We start from the raw sequence: 12,492 nt of genomic DNA on the forward strand, positions 1-12,492 counted from the left end.
ATATCTAGTCCTGTCGTTTTAGTCATGTGTGTTCGTTCCAGGTTGTTCTAAATGGGAACCAGAGGTAGCGGACGCAGTATGTATTTTGGCATGAAGAATATTGTCTGAGGGGTTTTGCTTCAAAGGGTTAAAATGGAAGGTTTTGCTTTTAATTGGCTTTATACAGTAGCGTTCGCTCCATTCGACCCAGGTTTGGAAAACTCGATTGGGAGGAGACCTATAGTAGGAAATGTTTTGGTATTAGTTTTTTGCACGAGAGGGATTTTGCAGCCATGGGAGACGTAAGGTGTATAGAATTTGTAGATTCTGAAGACTTTTGATAGGAAGGACGGTATTCTTTGGATATTGGAAGGTTCGGGTGCCACACAGTTGTTGTCAGTTTTCTTTTGTTAAAACGGTAGATTTGCATGACAGAAGTCTGTACAATATCTAGTCCTGTCATTTTAATCATGTGTGCTGGTTCCAGGCTGTTGAGTCTAAATGGGAACCAGAGGTAGCGGACGCAGTATGTATTTTGGCATGAAGAATATTGTCTGAGAGGTTTTGCTTCAAAGGGTTAAAATGGAAGGTTTTGCTTTTAATTGGCTTTATACAGTAGCGTTCGCTCCATTCGACCCGGTACGGTAGACGTAGTAAGGAGTATAGAATTTGTGAGTTCTGAAGACTTTTGATGTGAAGAACGGTATTCTTTGGATGTTGGAGGGTTTAGGGTGCCACACCCTAGTCCGTACCTTCAGATTGGTTTTAGTATTGTCTTGTAGATTGTCAGTTTGCTTTATGTTGAAACGCTAAATTTGCATGACAGAAATCTGCCTAGTACCTAGTCCTGTCATTTTAATCATGTGTGCTGGTTCCAGGCTGTTGAGTCTAAATGGGAACCAGAAGTAGCGGACGCAGTATGTACTTTGGTATGAGGAATATTGTCGAGTTTTGCTTCAAAAGTTTAGAATGGAAGGTTTCGCTTTCAATTAGCTTTATACAGCAGCGTTCGCTCCATTCGACTATCATTAGAACATGTGCCTCGAGCACCTCCAAAACAAAAGCACCAACCACGGAAGGGCTTGGAGCAATGTCATTGAAGCAAAGAGTACAAAATGAAAATTAATTTAAGACCTTTTAAGTTTAAGATTATGCTGGCAAATAATATTGGTCTGTGTGCTAATGCGAATTAGCATAAGTTCACCGTATCGCAGACCCGGCATCAAATTCGACACCCGGAGAGTAGATTGTAGTTTGTTTTTTGTTGGGACTATTGATTTGCATAACTGTAGTCTGTGTAGTACCTAATCCTTTCGTTTTAGTCGTGTGTGTTGGTTCCAGGTTCATCCAGGCCTAGATGCAACCCAAGGTAGTGGACGCAGTATTTTGGTATTAGGAATATTGTCTGAGGAATTTTACTTCAAAGGGCAACTTTTGCTTTCAATTAGCTTTATACAGCAGCATTTGCTCACTTCGGCCATTAGCAGAACATGTGCCTCGAGCACCTCCAAAACAATTGCACCAACCATGGTACAGCTTGGAGCAATGTCATTGAAGCAAAGAGATAAAAATTGAAAATTAATCTAAACCTTTTAAAATTAAGATTATGTAGGCAGCCAATATTGGTCCATTTATGTAAAGGTAGCGATCTGTGTTTCTTGGTTTTAGATTCGATCTGTGATTAATGTTCCATCTGGTTGTTTGTAATCTAATTGAGAATGTAATTATATTTTAAGCCTTATTTAACTTACATCACCCGGCATCAATTTCTACATCTGGAGAGTCCTATTAATCGATTTTTATCGGAGGAAATGGTTGCAAAATTATCTGTACCCCGAGCAAGTAATTTATTATTAATTAAATGGTTAAAAAAATTGGTTGGTTGAAGAAGTCGGAGAATATTTCGTCCATACGAACAGTGTTCGGGCTTTATGCGAATAACTTGAGAACAGTTATTCCAAATAAAAAACCAAATCTTTCTCAAAAATGTACATTGGTGCCCTGCTATTTGAAAGAGTTAAGTTTCTATCCGTATATCGTTACCCTAGAGACTGAGATTAAAATTTTGATATTCGTAAGAAGCTAGACAAAAAATAAAATGGTGAGATTTCCTACTTGGTCTGCGTGGTGATAAATCTTTTGTTTGATAGTTACCTACATCTTGGTTGCCTAACCTTGCCGATTTTCGTTAGTTCTGACAGTTTTCGCGTTGCGCCATCATCATTGATGATTATGACGCCTTATTGTACGATGGCATTGAGACCTCCTTTACCGTCAATCCATCTCATTGAGCGCCATGGCTGGTTTCTCATCGCATTTGTTCTCCGGTTGCAGAGCTGCGTGTCACTGCGTAACCGTGTGACATGTATTTTTTCATGAAAACTCTATGAATTTAATTTCTTTTAATAACCTATTTACGTAATCACCTAATTACAACATCTTGCTGGGTTTTGTGTGATTTCTGTGGAGATACAACGTCAGCGAGGCTAGGCAGACCTAGACGATAGGTAACTACCAAACTATATGTCCTTTAAACAACATATTTATGCTATTGTTCAGTACTTCCTACTTGTTTTATTCCATGTTAACGAACCATTAATTAAAAACATCCAATTTTAATTAAACGAGAACAAAAGACATAAGTTGTAATAAGTTTAAATCCGTTTCACGCTAGCATCTTCCAAATGAAACCAGGCCTCGGATATACATGTTAGCTTATCTCTGTAGTTTCAAGAAGTGTGGATAATCCATTAATTTGGCGAGGAAGTAGGCCTCGGCCAATTCGCTCTTTCCCAGAATCCCCGGGTCAAATTTAGACCTCAGAGATCTCATTAAAACATTCATTAATAGTCAAAGGGAGGAGCGTGATGAAAGAAATGAGTCCGACGGAGTAAAAATAAAATGTGAAACAATGGCCTGGAATAAAATACTTTTTAATTCAAAGCGAATATAAAAGAAGCCGTGCTATTTCGAGGACTTGATACAAGGGAGACTTTCCACAGCTATTTTGTTAAGATATTATCGTCGCACCTGTTCAAACCGTGCGCGCCTAATCAATTATGTAAAAATAATGTAAATGCCTAATAAACCGCAATTGTCATGTACTTGATGAGCGTACTTTTAAAGTCTGGGGGACGAAACAGTAACCAGTTCATTAATTTTCAGCCGACAGCACTCGGCGAGGACAGGGGCGTAAAATTTATTATAAACAAAGATTCACACATGGCCTCAGTATAATAATTCTTCTAAATGATTAATGCAATTGTCCCTTAGGACAGTTGTATAAGGGTTCATAGTTGAAAATTTATTGTTTTATAGTCATTTTAAATAAACATTAAACCTATTTTATTTATTTATTTTTAAATGATTATATCGTTTCAACTTTTCAGGATATTGCTGTATAGTGTGTGTATATTAGTTAGGAGATGAGCAACACATAAAATTCTGCAATTTTGTTGTCTTTCGTGCATCTTTCTTAAAGACTCATATTTTCTCCTTTTTAACCTGCTAAATTCTCGTTGTTACCTCGAATTGTCTACGTTACCTACGTGTCAAATTAACAACAAACATACACAAAACAATAACAGAAAATGGTTATAACGAGTCCTGGCCCGCGAGTAAAAACGTCGGGGAAGCGTACGTCCGCGTCGTGCTCCAGGATATTCCGATATCGCTTCATACAACATGAGACAATTCTGGATATATTCACTCTGCCAGAATACCCGACATTCCGTGGGGGCGGGTTTAAAGGGCCCATTCACGCTAATAAATTACTATCACCCTCCAGACGTCACAAGCTCATTCAGAATACTCGTTATCCCTCGAGGCGGGTTTAAAGCCCCCATTCACTCTAATAAATTTCTTCATCCTCCAGACATCACAAGCTCACTTCAGAATACTCGATATTCTTGGAGAAGTTCAATTAACATAAAAGACAACGCCTAATAGAAACATAAAGTATGAACTTATGTACTCTCTCTCTCCCGCTCCCTCTTTCTCACTACCGCTTGCTCACTTCTTCTCCTATCAATCTACCAATATATCTAACTCTATGATTCATATTCATTTCTCTCCCACTCACTCTCTCTCTCTCTCACACACACTCTCTCTCTCTCTCTCTCTCTCTCTCTCTCTATCCATCTATCTATTTATCTATCTATCTATCTCTCAGTTTTTTATATATTCGTCTATCAATTTAACTAACTTCTAGTCATATTTTTTTTAAATATTTCTCTAGCAAAACTTTTACAATTATTGTATGGAAATCTATCTATCTATCTATCTATATATCTATCCATCTATCTATCTCTATCTCTTTCTTAGTTTTTGTTATATGTATATATATATATCCATCTCTCTATTTATATAACTTTTAGGTATATTTTTTAAATATTTCTCTAGCAGTACCGTTGCAAATACTGCATCCAAATTTACGTAATCCGTTAGTCAGTATTTCTCTATCTCTCACTCTTTTTTCTTTCTTTCTCTCTCTATCTCTCTCTACCCTTCTCTCCCTCTCTTTCTCTCACTCTCTCACCCCGTCTTATTTTCTCTCTCTTCCTTTTTCTGTCGTATATATTTATTTATCTATATATAATAGAAAGCCTTTATTCATGCTAATAAATTAATTTCACTTTCTAGACATAACAATCTTACAGCATTGAACTCGATATCCCTCGGAGCTAGTTTAATGCCTTCCATTCACGTTAATAAATCACTTCCACCTTCCAGATATCACCCACCCTCTCAGCTCTGACAACTTAATTTCCCTCGGAACGCGTTTATAGCCCCTATTCATACAAATAAATTAATTCCTTTCAGTTATCACAGAGAACTGAATATTACATGGAGTGGGTTAAAACCTCTCATTCACGCTAATAAATTACAATAAGTAGTTGATGTACTGAAGAAAGTTCAGGTACCTTTACATAACAAATATTACATTTATTCCAATAAATTTATATAAATACAACACCCAGAGAAAAATAGAAATCTGATCTCTTTCAGTCTGTCTGTCTGTCTGTCTCTCTCTCTCTCTCTCTCCTCTCTCTCTCTTCTCTCTCTCTCTCTCTCTCTCTCTCTCTCTCTCTGTTGGTCTGTCTTTTTCTTTTTTATATATTCATTTATCTGTACATTTATCTAACTTTGAATTACAGATAGTGTTCAATACAGCCAAAAAGTTTCTTATTTATTTACACAAAATATTTTAAACAAAGACAACAAAGACTGTCAGTTAATTTAAATTCAATTCAATACGAAATATTCCGAAAGGAAATAAAGCGGGTGAAGATTTCAAGTATTTGGCATTATGGAGCTATGGAATGTATTATATTAAAATGATCAAAGGTTCCCTGCTGATAAATGTAAATACAATTTATAATATCGCCAGTTTAAAATAATTTCAAGCATTTCCAATTTATAACGCTCTTTGATAAACACCACGTTAAATTTTGATTTATCAATTGTTCGCATTTTTCGATAACTTCTTTTCTTTTTAATCTAAAACCTCCGGTGAAACATTTTGGTCAAAAGATGCTTTGCAATCGGAAGAAATCCTGATGGATAAATTGGTGGGACAAATTTCAAAAAAACAGCGGGACTAAGTTCAACTGTTTCTTAGCCTAAAACGGTAAAATTTCAAAAATTCTAAAACATTTGTGTACAGTTTGATTTTCAACGAAGAAAATAATGTATGTACATTGAAATATTCATTAAAAAAAGGCTACTAATATGGACAAAAAATGGACTAATATATATACGAAGTTAATTTTGTTAATGTAAAGTTTTTGGTTGAAAAAAAGTTAGTGCCACGAGCGGGATTCGAACCCACGATCGTTGGCTCAATACGCCACTGCTCTAACCATTCCTTTGATCGAAGTCACGATAGCTCAAGTGGTAGAGCAGCGGCCTATTTAGCCGAAGGTTGTAGGTTCCAATCCAGGTCCTGGCACTAACTTTTTCATTTCAACCAAAAACCTTACATAAAAAGTTTAATTAATTGAAAGAAGTAATTTGTTCAATAAACGAGTAAATATAATGGATACATACGAACGTTCAATGAATGGTCCCAGGGTAGAATCTAGAGCCAACAAATATAAAAGTAAATAGAGAATTTTTTTTCTTGCTCATTTTGAGTTTCATCAGTTTTATTTAACTGCTAACAGTAGCAAGAGAATTTTGAGGCGACACCTTGCACAACATAAGCGCCCCGACACGGTCTAATGTCGTGTGTTTGCCGAGGCGGAGGCAATTTTCCAGAAGATCGTGAATGAAATTAAATAAGGTGTGAAATTTCATTGATAACACGTTCTGACAGGTTTTGCCGAGTTTTATCTCTAACCTCGAATGCCCTGAGAGGTATTATTAATGAGTAATGTACAGTTTTGACATTTGGACCTTAATTGAATTCAGGCCCCTGGTAAACACACGCAAGTAATTAGAAGTCTGATTATTCCCCGACGAAATGCAATTTACGCCCGTTTTCACCAAACTTAAAACCTAAATAGGCCTAAAACACACTGTGACACTGTTATTAACTACTAATTAGTCGGTTCAAAACTAAAAACCAATATTTTCCTAAAAGAAAAAATACTCATTGATAAATAGGTGTGTTTACAAACAACATACATCTTTATGTAAAAGTGTTTACTTTTTTTAATTAATAAACACTTTTAAAAGCTCATTTACTTTTGGTGTGATTAAACTTATTTAAAATTCGACTTAAATTAAATTGACGTGAATTAAACTTATTCGAAATGAAAAATCTGTGTCACAGGCGGGATTCGAACCCACGACTTTCGGCTCAATACGCCGCTGCTCTACCACTTGAGCTAACGTGACTTCGATCGCCCATGCACAAATTTCTCATCTCGACTCCCCGATTTTATTCTAATTGTAAGCTTTAAAATATTCTAATTAATGTCTATCTGTCCTTTAAAAATTATAAAAAAATTTTAGATTAAGATTAGGAACTTTCGTTTAGTAGAATTTTTTTTTAAATTTATTTATTGCTAATTGTACAAAATTTATATTGACCCGGCCATGTCTATTTTCTAAATTATAAGCTCTAAACTTATTTACATTATGTAATGAGCTGGTTTTACAAATGACATAGATCATGACATGAGGGGAGTTCACAAATTCTACTTTACGTACAACCCCTCTTCAGTCGTCTTGTGAGATTATAAGGGTGGTTACTTTTGGGGGAGTTTTGGTCAAGTCGTTTCGGGTGAGAGGAGAATCTTCCGTGTAAAGTATAGTTTTTTCTACGAAAGGTATATTAAGTTCATTACTGATATTATGAAGGGAGATGTTGGAGTAAAATAAGGGAACATTGACTATGCTTCTGAGGACTTTGGACAAGAAGAACTGCCTTCAAGAGTCTAGGTAGAGGCCTCTTCCTTTTCAATAAGCATCATCCGCCCAAGTTTTATGCTTTATATTTCACCGGATTGCTCTTAATTTCCGATTAAATTCCATTTTTGTTCTAAACAATAAATATAATATTATAATAAATTATAAGCAGGATATTTTAACAATTTTTTACATATTTGTTACAATCTGTAACCTTTATTTATTAAAACCTCAATGTAATGGGCTGGGTTAATAGTCAGTCACATACGACATAGGTAATAACGTAAGGAGAATTTAAAAACCTGTTTTTCTCTCAACCAAACGAAGAACGAATCCTAGTTTAGTACTTCTCCTGTTCAGTCGTCGGGTGGGATTGTAGGGGTGGTTTCTATTGGGTAAGGTTTGGGTAACCCGATTGGGAGGAGATCTAAAGTAGAAAATGTTTTGGTAATATTTTTTTTCACGATAGATATTTTAAGGTAATGCAGACGTAGTAAGGTGTATAGAATTTGTGGGTTCTGAAGACTTTTGATGGGAAGGACAGTATTCCTTGGATATTGGAAAGTTTCGGGTGCCACACAGTTGTTGTTAGTTTGCTTTTTGTTAAAACGGTAGATTTGCATGACAGAAGTCTGTATGGTATCTTCTCCTGTCATTTTAGTCATGTGTGTTCGTTCCAGGCTGTTGAGTCTAAATGGGAACCGGGAGCAGACGCAGTATGTATTCTGGTATGAGGAATATTGTCGTAGGGGGTTTTACTTCAAAGGTTTAAAACAATACATGGAAGCTTTTGCTTTCCATTTGTACAGCAGCGTTTACTCCGTTCGGCCATTAGCAGAACATGTGCCTCGAGCACCTCCAAAACAATTGCACTAACCACTGAAGGGCGTCGAGCAATGTTATTGAAGCAAAGAGATAAAAAATCAAAATTAATTTAAGACCTTTTAAAATTAAGATTATGTAGGCAACTAATAGTAGTTCATTGTGAATTAGCATAAGTTCAGTGCCTCGCAGACCAACACCCCGCATCAATTTCGACACCCGCAGAGTAGATCGTCCGTTTGGTTTATGTTGAAACTATTGATCTCCAAGACGGGAGTCTGTTTAGTACCTAATCCTTTCGTTTTAGTCATGTATGTTGGTTCCAGGTCAGTCTTGAGCCTTGATGGAACTCAAGGTAGCGCACGCAGTAAGTATTTTGGTATTAGGAATATTGTCAGGGTTTTGTTTCAAAGGGCAACTTTTGCTTTTATTAGCTGTGTACAGCAGCGTTTGCTCCATTCGGCTATCATAAGAACAAGTGCCTCCAGAGAAGGGCTTGGCGCAATGTTATTGAAGCAAAGAGATAAAAAATGAAAATTAATTTAGGAACTTTTAAAATTAAGATTATGTAGGCAGCTAATATTGGTCCATTGGTGTAATGTTGAGGTAGGTATCTGTGTTTTTTTGGTTTTTGATTCCAACTAATGTGTCTTCTGGTTGTTTGTACGAGTGTATCCAATCTTGTAATCTAATTGAGTATGTGCTTATATTTTAACTCTAATTTTATTACTTTATCTGCAATTTAACTTACCATTGTTACAATATAATACGACAGTAAATTATTTTATTTCTATTTATAAGTCGGAGAAATGGCGTTAGTTTTCTCCTTGGTTTGTATTTTTTTTCCTTTTACTCGGGTAAAACTTGACGTCTCTGCGCCAGTGAATCTGTCTTTATTTCCTTCACGTTCACCAAGATTGTGATGATTGCGTCAAAAAGCGTTCCTCCCATCGATAACTACGGGCGGGACCGCTTTGAAAACACGCATTATGTACGCGGACGTGGATTCCAGTGAATGGTGAAACATCGACAAGTGATATAACATTCATTTTAGTTTGGAAACAATGCTGAAGATGAAGTGTTGTGCCAAAGCCCATGAAATATTAACTGAAAAAAAATCTAGAATCAAATCAGTTTTTATTAATACAGCAAAATTCTTTTTACACTTTGCACAATAACAATTAAGGTCACGATAGATCAAGTGGTAGAGCAGCGGCGTATCTAGCAGAAGATCGTGGGTTCGGATCCCGCTCGTGACACTGACTTTTTTATCTCAACTAAAAAAACCTTAATTAATTGAAATAACAATTTAAATAAAAAATAGTGAATTGGTCAAGCGGACCACGAAAAATAGTGAATTTAATTAATTTAAATCTTCATTACAAATCTAAAAATTAAGGACTCGAACAACAACCTACCCCGTCTAAAATTTTGAACCAAATTCAAAGGAATATTCAAAACATAATCGAGGTTAAATCTAAACCAATATCTGAACAATATGCCATATGATTGACAGAAACTGTCCATGATAACGCCTTAAACATCGGTTTGCCTGAGCATCTAAAAAGGAAATCATCCTACTATTTTCAAAGGGGTGAAACTTTAACAATACCCGGCTCTTGACGCTTCGTTAATTAACCGATGGAGGTAGATTAATCCGAGCTCAATTTAGCCAGCCTTTTCGTAGTAAATAAAATTCTCTTCTCGAATCAGTGTACATAGAAGTTGCTAGTAATTGCGTTTTCCCAAGTAGAATCAGTAATCCGAAGATAGTCTTGGGACTATTCATCCGGGATGGGAGGTTGTTGTGTGAAGGCTTTTCAATAAGATCAACTTACAACTTTTAGGCACGTTTGAAACATTTTCACCTGAAGCTTCATCATCCGCTATGTATTGTTTAGAAAAATTAAGTTCATAACGTATTCCGGAAATCGGTCGCTTTAGACAATAACTTTGGTTTTTTATAATTTTTTTTAACGAGGGTTCGCAACGCATAAAAGCCCATTTGTAAGTATGTCGGGTTCGAATTCAGGGCCGCTGGATTCGAACCCCGGACTTTTACCTTACAGTGATGAGCGCCGTGTCAACGCCTAAACCGTTGCGGCCACCGACACCCGCATAAATTCTTTTAAAAATATCTTTTATTTTTTGCCTATACATGTTATTATATATGTGATCACAGTATGTTTTTTTGCATGGCCAAAACTAACACTAATGCCAGTGCTGCAACCGCAGGACATATGCCATGAAAAACCATCCAATGCCGGCATTCAGTGTGAGAGATTAAGGGGCAAGGAGGTCGACTGTCGACTAACATTCGTTCAAAAATCACCACTGAAGATGGCGAAATGCGGAAACGCGTCTCAACTAACAAAAATCAGGACAGCAGATCGAGATAATAGATATCCATCAAAAAATAGGTTTATAATCCCGCAGGCCGAGGAGGAAATCTCATCATTTTATTTTTTCTCTAGTTTCTCACAAAACACAAAATTTTTAATGCTGATAGGAACTTAACTTTTTGAAATAGGAGGGTAATCATCAGTGTACAATTTTTTAAATATTTGTAAAGATTAAACGATTGGTTAGGGATGGACCAACCACCCTGATGGTGAACTTTTGTGTGGCCGTGTGTACAACCTTGCAAGTTCGCACAATATTTTGCTTGTTGCATATTTAAATTGAAGTTGTAAATGAATTTAAAACGGTTGCAATGTTATTCGCAAAAAGCATTGCCCGAACAGTGTTGTTTCGGATGGATGAAATATGCTCCAACTTCTTCAACCAATAAATTTATTTACCAATTTAATTAATAATAAATTACTTGCTCGCGGTACCGATAGTTTTACAAAACTATCCTCAAATAGCATCGATTAATAGGACACTCAAGATATAGACATTGATGCCGTGGGTTGGTCTGCGAGACGGTGAACTTTGCTAATTCACAACGGACAAAATTAGTTGCCTACATAATTTTCCTTCTTCATAATCTTTCTTCATAATTGTAAAAGGTCTTAAATTAATTTTCATTTTGTACTCTTTGCTTCAATGACATTGCTCCGAGCTGTTCCATGGTTGGTGCAATTGTTTTGGAGGTTCGAGCCACATGCTCTGCTAATGGCCGAATGGAGCAAACTCTGGTGTATGAACCTAATTGAAAGCAAAAGCAACCATGCATTATTTTCACTCTTCGAAGCAAAAACCCCTTATACAATATTCCTCCAATAATACTCTCATGAAAAATACATACTGCTATATAAAGCTAATAAAGTTGCCCTTTGAAGGAAAACCCCTCAGATAATATTCCTCATACCAAACATACTGCGTCCGCTACCTCTGGTTCCCATTTAGACTCAACAGCCTGGAACCAGCACATATGATTAAAACGATAGGCAAATTTCTGTCATGCACATTTAGCGTTTCAACATAAAGCAAACTGACAATCTACAAGACAATACTAAAACCAATCTGAAGGTACGGACTAGGGTGTGGCACCCTAAACCCTCCAACATCCAAAGAATACCGTTCTTCACATCAAAAGTCTTCAGAACCCACAAATTCTATACTCCTTACTATGTCTACCAAAACATTTTCTGTTTTAGATCATCTCGCAATCGAGTTTCCCAAACCTTATCCAATAGAAACCACCCCTATAATCCCACCAGACGACTGAAGAAAAGTACTAATCGAGGATTCGTCCTTTGGTCGTTCTTCGTTTAGTTGAGAGAAAAACAGGTTTTTAATTCCCCTTAAGACACATTATCCATTTCATTTGAAACTTAAAAACTTAGCCCATTACATAGAGATCGAAATAAATAAAGGTTACAGAATGTAATAAATATGTAAAACATAGTTAAAATGTCCTGTTTATTAAAATTTATAATTTAATGTTTCGAAAAAAAACGGACTTGCCGTAGTGAAAAAATTTAACGGGAAATTAAGAGCGACCCGTTGAAATTTAAACCGTAAAACTTAGGCGTGATGATTAGTGAAGACTTTTAGAGTTTAAGAGTTTTACTCTTTTAGAGTAAAAGACGCCTTTTACCTAGACTCTTGAAGACAGTTCTACCAATCCAAAGTCCTCAGAAGCATAGTCAATGCTCCTTACTACGCTCCAACATATCCCTTCATAATGTCAACTATGACTTAATATCCCTCTCTTAAAAAAAATTCTACTTTACACAGAAGATTCTCCTCTCACCCCAAACGACTTGCCCAGAACTTCCCCAAACGAAACCAACCCTATAATTTAAGAAGACGACTGAAGAGGGGTTGTACGTAAAGTAGAATTTGTGAACTCCCCTCATGACATGATCCATGTCATTTGTAAAACCAGCT

This window comes from Cimex lectularius, unplaced genomic scaffold (genome assembly GCF_000648675.2).
Source record: "Cimex lectularius strain Harlan isolate CLEC.00 unplaced genomic scaffold, Clec_2.1 scaffold296, whole genome shotgun sequence".
Taxonomy (NCBI): domain Eukaryota; kingdom Metazoa; phylum Arthropoda; class Insecta; order Hemiptera; family Cimicidae; genus Cimex; species Cimex lectularius.